The sequence below is a fragment of the Nothobranchius furzeri genome, unplaced genomic scaffold (genome assembly GCF_043380555.1).
Source record: "Nothobranchius furzeri strain GRZ-AD unplaced genomic scaffold, NfurGRZ-RIMD1 Scf098, whole genome shotgun sequence".
NCBI classification, from domain to species: Eukaryota; Metazoa; Chordata; class Actinopteri; order Cyprinodontiformes; family Nothobranchiidae; genus Nothobranchius; species Nothobranchius furzeri.
In genome coordinates this window covers 10,001-17,500 of record NW_027223114.1, presented here as the reverse complement: position 1 = coordinate 17,500, position 7,500 = coordinate 10,001, and positions in this window count along the sequence as shown.

Sequence of the window (7,500 nt, the reverse complement as noted above, 5' to 3'; positions counted from 1 at the left end):
GCTGCAGCCAGCGTCCAGCAGCTGATGGTGGGGTGGAGGAGCTGCAGCCAGCGTCCAGCAGCTGATGGTTGGGTGGAGGAGCAGCAGCCAGCCTCCAGCAGCTGATGGCGGGGTGGAGGAGCTGCAGCCAGCCTCCAGCAGCCAGCCTCCAGCTAGTGATGGCGGGGTGGAGAAGCAGGCAGCCTCCATCAGCTGATGGCGGGGTGGAGGAGCAGAAGCCAGCCTCCAGCTGGTGATGGCGGGGTGCAGGAGCTGCAGGCAGCCTCCAGCAGCTGATGGCGGGGTGCAGGAGCTGCAGCCAGCGTCCAGCAGCTGATGGTGGGGTGGAGGAGCTGCAGCCAGCCTCCAGCAGCCAGCCTCCAGCTAGTGATGGCGGGGTGGAGAAGCAGGCAGCCTCCATCAGCTGATGGCGGGGTGTAGGAGCAGAAGCCAGCCTCCAGCTGGTGATGGCGGGGTGCAGGAGCTGCAGGCAGCCTCCAGCAGCTGATGGCGGGGTGCAGGAGCTGCAGGCAGCCTCCAGCAGCTGATGGCGGGGTGGAGGAGCTGCAGCCAGCGTCCAGCAGCTGATGGTGGGGTGGAGGAGCTGCAGCCAGCGTCCAGCAGCTGATGGTTGGGTGGAGGAGCAGCAGCCAGCCTCCAGCAGCTGATGGCGGGGTGCAGGAGCAGCAGCCAGCCTCCAGCAGCTGATGGCGGGGTGGAGGAGCTGCAGCCAGCCTCCAGCAGCCAGCCTCCAGCTAGTGATGGCGGGGTGGAGAAGCAGGCAGCCTCCATCAGCTGATGGCGGGGTGGAGGAGCAGAAGCCAGCCTCCAGCAGCTGATGGCGGGGTGCAGGAGCTGCAGCCAGCGTCCAGCAGCTGATGGTGGGGTGGAGGAGCTGCAGCCAGCCTCCAGCAGCCAGCCTCCAGCAGCTGATGGCGGGGTGCAGGAGCAGCAGCCAGCCTCCAGCAGCTGATGGCGGGGTGGAGGAGCAGCAGCCAGCCTCCAGCAGCCAGCCTCCAGCTGCTGATGGCGGGGTGGAGGAACAGAAGCCTCCAGCAGCTGATGGCAGGGTGCAGGAGCAGCAGCCAGCCTCCAGCTGGTGATGGCGGGGTGGAGGAGCTGAAACCTGGGTCGGACCTGGTCTGCAGCAGGGCCCATTACCACTCAGAAGCTGATGGCAGTGTGTGTTTAGGTCCCTGCGGGGTGGATGAGCTGAAACCTGGGTCAGACTTGGTGTGCAGCAGGGCTCAGCACCCTCCAGAAGCCGATGACAGTGTGTCTTTAACTCCCTGCCTGGTGGGAGAGCTGAAAGCTGGGTCGGACCTGGTCTTTAGCAGAGCTCAGCAGCCTCCAGAAGCTGATGGCAGTGTGTGTTTCATCCCCTGCGGGGTGGGAGAGCTGAAACGTGGGTCGGACCTGGTCTGCAGCAGGGCCCATCACCATCCAGAAGCTGACGGCGGTGTGTGTTTAAGTCCCTGCGGGGTGGGAGAGCCATAACCTGGGTCGGACCTGGTCTGCAGCAGAGCTCAGCAGCCTCCAGAACCTGATGGCAGTGTGTCTTTAATCCACTGCGGGGTGCAGGAGCTGAAACCTGGGTCGGACCTGGTCTGCAGCAGGGCTCAGCAGCCAGCAGAAGGTGATGGCAGTGTGTGTTTAGTTCCCTGCGGGGTGCAGGAGCTGAAACCTGGGTCGGACCTGGTCTGCAGCAGAGCTCAGCAGCCAGCAGAAGCTGATGGCAGTGTGTGTTTAATTCCCTGCCTGGTGGGAGAGCTGTAACCCGGGTCGGACTTGGTCTGCAGCAGGGCCCATCACCATCCAGAAGCTGATGGCAGTGTGTCTTTAATTCCCTGCGGGGTGGAGGAGCAGAAACCTGGGTCGGACCTGGTCTATAGCAGAGCTCAGCAGCCTCCAGCAGCTGATGGCAGTGTGTGTTTAAGTCCCTGCCTGGTGTGAGAGCTGAAACCTGGGTCGGACCTGGTCTATAGCAGAGCTCAGCAGCCTCCAGCAGCTGATGGCTGCGTGTGTTTAAGTCCCTGCGGGGTGCAGGAGCTGAAACCTGGGTCGGACCTGGTCTATGGCAGAGCTCAGCAGCCTCCAGAAGCTGATGGCAGCGTGCCTCTAAGTCCCTGCCTGGTGGGAGAGCTGAAACCTGGGTCGGACCTGGTCTATAGCAGAGCTCAGCAGCCTCCAGCAGCTGATGGCTGCGTGTGTTTAAGTCCCTGCGGGGTGCAGGAGCTGAAACCTGGGTCGGACCTGGTCTATGGCAGAGCTCAGCAGCCTCCAGAAGCTGATGGCAGCGTGCCTCTAAGTCCCTGCCTGGTGGGAGAGCTGAAACCTGGGTCGGACATGGTCTGCAGCAGGGCTCGGCAGCCTCCAGAAGCTGATGGCAGTGTGTGTTTAAGTCCCTGCCTGGTAGGAGAGCTGAAACCTGGGTCGGACCTGGTCTATAGAAGAGCTCAGCAGCCTCCAGCAGCTGATTGCAGTGTGTGTTTAAGTCCCTGCCTGGTGGGAGAGCTGATATCCGGGTCGGACCTGGTCCACAGCAGGGCCCATCACCCTCCAGAAGCTGGTGGCAGTGTGTGTTTAAGTCCCTGCGGGGTGCAGGAGCTGAAAGCTGGGTCGGACCTGGTCTGCAGCAGAGCTCAGCAGCCTCCAGTTGCTGATGGCAGTGTGTGTTTAAGTCCCTGCCTGGTGGGAGAGCTGAAACCTGGGTCGGACCTGGTCTATAGCAGAGCTCAGCAGCCTCCAGCTGCTGATGGCGTGGTGGAGGAGCAGCAGCAGCAGCAGCCAGCCTCCAGCAGCCAGCCAGCCCCCAGCAGCTGATGGCGGGGTGGAGGAGCGGAAGCCAGCCTCCAGCAGCTTATGGCGGGGTGGAGGAGCTGAAACCTGGGTCGGACCTGGTCTATAGTAGAGCTCCGCAGCCTCCAGACGCTGATGGCGGTGTGTCTTTAAGACCCTGCCTGGTGGGAGAGCTGAAACCTGGGTCGGACCTGGTCTGTAACAGAGCTCAGCAGCCTCCAGAAGCTGATGGCAGTGTGTGTTTAGTTCCCTGCGGGGTGGAGGAGCAGAAACCTGGGTCGCACCTGGTCTATAGAAGAGCTCAGCAGCCTCCAGAAGCTGATATCAGTGTGTGTTTAAGTCCCTGCGGGGTGGGAGAGCTGAGACCTGGGTCGGACCTGGTCTGCAGCAGGGCTCAGCAGCCTCCAGAAGCTGACGGCAGTGTGTGTTTAAGTCCCTGCCTGGTGTGAGAGCTGAAACCTGGGTCGGACCTGGTCTATAGCAGAGCTCAGCAGCCTCCAGCAGCTGATGGCTGCGTGTGTTTAAGTCCCTGCGGGGTGCAGGAGCTGAAACCTGGGTCGGACCTGGTCTATGGCAGAGCTCAGCAGCCTCCAGCAGCTGATGGCAGTGTGTGTTTAAGTCCCTGCCTGGTGGGAGAGCTGAAACCTGGGTCGGACCTGGTCTATAGCAGAGCTCAGCAGCCTCCAGCAGCTGATGGCAGTGTGTGTTTGATCCCCTGCGGGGTGGGAGAGCTGAAACTTGGGTCGGACCTGGTCTGCATCAGGGCTCAGCAGCCTCCAGAATCCGATGGCAGTGTGGGTTTAAGTCCATGCGGGGTGCAGGAGCAGAAACCTGGGTCGGACCTGGTCTATAGCAGGCCTCAGCAGCATCGAGAAGCTGATGGCAGTGTGTCTTTAATTCCCTGCGGGGTGGGAGAGCTGTAACCTGGGTCGGACCTGGCCTGCAGCGGAGCTCAGCAGCCTCCAGAAGCTGATGGCAGTGTGTCTTTAATTCCCTGCGGGGTTGAGGAGCAGAAACCTGGGTCGGACCTGGTCTGCAGCAGGGCCCATCACCATCCAGAAGCTGATGGCTGTGTGTGTTTAAGTCCCAGGGGGGTGGGAGAGCCATAACCTGGGTCGGACCTGGTCTGCAGCAGGGCTCAGCAGCCTCCAGTTGCAGATGGCAGTGTGTGTTTAGTTCCCTGCGGGGTGCAGGAGCTGAAACCTGGGTCGGACCTGGTCTATAGCAGAGCTCAGCAGCCTCCAGAAGCTGATGGCAGTGTGTCTTCAATTCCCTGCGGGGTGCAGGAGCTGATACCTGGGTCGGACCTGGTCTGCAGCAGGGCCCATCACCATCCAGACGCTGATGGCAGTGTGTGTTTAAGTCCTAGTGGGCTGCAGGAGCTGAAACCTGGGTCGGACCTGCTCTATAGTAGAGCTCAGCAGCCTCCAGAAGCTGATGGCAGTGTGTCTTTAAGTCCCTGCGGGGTGGGATAGCTGAAACCTGGGTCGGACCTGGTCTGCAGCAGGGCCCATCACCCTCCAGAAGCTGTTGGCAGTGTGTCTTCCATTCCTAGTGGGGCAGGGGAGCAAAGACCTGGGCAGAGGAGCGCCTGTCTGCATCCGATCCGGCCCCTCAGCAGCCCGCCGTGAGCCTTAGAGAACCCCCCCCCCCCCCCCCCCCCCCCCAGCGGGCTCCAGGAACCGGGCCCTGCGTCGGACCCAGCTCAGGCAGGCCCTCCCTCGGGCCCTGCAGCAGGTGGCCCCGTCTATGCAGTCGAAAACCCCGCGAAAATCGGTGTAGAAACGCCCGAGAGGCGTGGTGCGGTTCCCCCGGCCGGTACCGGGTCCGGACCGGTCCGGAAGTCCACCCAGAACACTGCCTGGGGCTTCTGGGCGGCTCCCCAGGCGCAGGCAGTCGAAAACCGCGTGAAAATCGGTTCAGAATTGACAAAACGGCGACCTCGTCGCTCCAAAAACTAAGTCCAAACTAAGCCTTTCGCTTATCGCTTAACGCTTAAGGCGGTCGGCCTTATGGCCAGTAAATGAAAAGTGCCTGCGCCCCTGGAGGTTTTGGAAGGTGCGAGCGATGACCATGCTCGGGTTAGTAGGTGAGGCCATCGGAAAACCAGCGTGAGTTGGCGGGTTTGGGTGGCAATCTATTCCAGGCAGAGTCGACTATCTCTGGGCATCAATTTTGGGATTTTTCCGGCTCTGGTTCTGGGAGAAACGCAGGGGCAAAGTGCACGAGCCGCGGCCGATTTTGGTGGCCTGTCCCTGGGCACAAAGTCTGAGGAGTGTGGGCCTGGTTCTCCAAAAAATACCAGTCTGCTGGAGCTCACTCCCATGGCTCCAGGGGGCACGGCACACCCCCCGGTAGCCGACCAAAGTGATCTACTCGGGCCAGACTCGGACCCACGACCCGGGGTGAGAACCACAACTACTGGTCATCCTTTTGACCTCCAGGGGGCGCGGCAGAGCCTCCCCAGTCCGACGCAAGTGCCCCACTTGGGCCATACTCAGACCCACGGCCCGGGGCGAGAACCACAACTACTGGTCATCCTTTAGACCTCCAGGGGGCCCGGCACAGCCTCCCTAGACCGACACAAGTGCTCCACTTTGGCTGTACTCTGACCCAAGTCCCGGTGCGAGAACCACAACTACTGGTCATCCTTTAGACCTCCAGGGGGCCCGGCACAGCCTCCCTAGGCCGACACAAGTGCTCCACTTGGGCTATACTCTGACCCAAGTCCCGGGGCGAGAACCACAACTACTGGTCATCCTTTTGACCTCATGGTCATCCTTTAGACCTCCGGGGGGCACGGCACAGCCTCCCTAGTCCGACACAAGTGCTCCACTTGGGCTATACTCTGACCCAAGTCCCGGGGCGAGAACCACAACTACTGGTCATCCTTTAGACCTCCAGGGGGCACGGCACACCCCCCGGTAGCCGACCAAAGTGCTCTACTCGGGCCAGACTCGGACCCACGACCCGGGGTGAGAACCACAACTACTGGTCATCCTTTAGACCTCCAGGGGGCACGGCACAGCCTCCCTAGTCCGACACAAGTGCTCCACTTGGGCTATACTCGGACCCACGACCCGGGGTGAGAACCACAACTACTGGTCATCCTTTAGACCTCCAGGGGGCACGGCACAGCCTCCCTAGTCCGACACAAGTGCTCCACTTGGGCTATACTCGGACCCAAGTCCCGGGGCGAGAACCACAACTAATGGTCATCCTTTAGACCTCCAGGGGGCCCGGCACAGCCTCCCTAGACCGACACAAGTGCTCCACTTGGGCTAAACTCTGACCCAAGTCCCGGGGCGAGAACCACAACTACTGGTCATCCTTTAGACCTCCAGGGGGCACGGCACAGCCTCCCTAGTCCGACACAAGTGCTCCACTTGGGCTATACTCTGACCCAAGTCCCGGGGCGAGAACCACAACTACTGGTCATCCTTTAGACCTCCAGGGGGCACGGCACAGCCTCCCTAGTCCGACACAAGTGCTCCACTTGGGCTATACTCGGACCCACGACCCGGGGCGAGAACCACAACTACTGGTCATCCTTTAGACCTCCAGGGGGCACGGCACAGCCTCCCTAGTCCGACACAAGTGCTCCACTTGGGCTATACTCTGACCCAAGTCCCGGGGCGAGAACCACAACTACTGGTCATCCTTTAGACCTCCAGGGGGCACGGCACAGCCTCCCTAGGCCGACACAAGTGCTCCACTTGGGCTATACTCTGACCCAAGTCCCGGGGCGAGAACCACAACTACTGGTCATCCTTTTGACCTCATGGTCATCCTTTAGACCTCCGGGGGGCACGGCACAGCCTCCCTAGTCCGACACAAGTGCTCCACTTGGGCTATACTCTGACCCAAGTCCCGGGGCGAGAACCACAACTACTGGTCATCCTTTAGACCTCCAGGGGGCACGGCACACCCCCCGGTAGCCGACCAAAGTGCTCTACTCGGGCCAGACTCGGACCCACGACCCGGGGTGAGAACCACAACTACTGGTCATCCTTTAGACCTCCAGGGGGCACGGCACAGCCTCCCTAGTCTGACACAAGTGCTCCACTTGGGCTATACTCGGACCCACGACCCGGGGTGAGAACCACAACTACTGGTCATCCTTTAGACCTCCAGGGGGCACGGCACAGCCTCCCTAGTCCGACACAAGTGCTCCACTTGGGCTATACTCGGACCCAAGTCCCGGGGCGAGAACCACAACTACTGGTCATCCTTTAGACCTCCAGGGGGCACGGCACACCCCCCGGTAGCCGACCAAAGTGCTCTACTCGGGCCAGACTCGGACCCACGACCCGGGGTGAGAACCACAACTACTGGTCATCCTTTAGACCTCCAGGGGGCACGGCACAGCCTCCCTAGTCCGACACAAGTGCTCCACTTGGGCTATACTCGGACCCACGACCCGGGGTGAGAACCACAACTACTGGTCATCCTTTAGACCTCCAGGGGGCACGGCACAGCCTCCCTAGTCCGACACAAGTGCTCCACTTGGGCTATACTCGGACCCAAGTCCCGGGGCGAGAACCACAACTACTGGTCATCCTTTAGACCTCCAGGGGGCCCGGCACAGCCTCCCTAGTCCGACACAAGTGCTCCACTTGGGCTATACTCTGACCCAAGTCCCGGGGCGAGAACCACAACTAATGGTCATCCTTTAGACCTCCAGTGGGGCCCGGCACAGCCTCCCTAGGCCGACACAAGTGC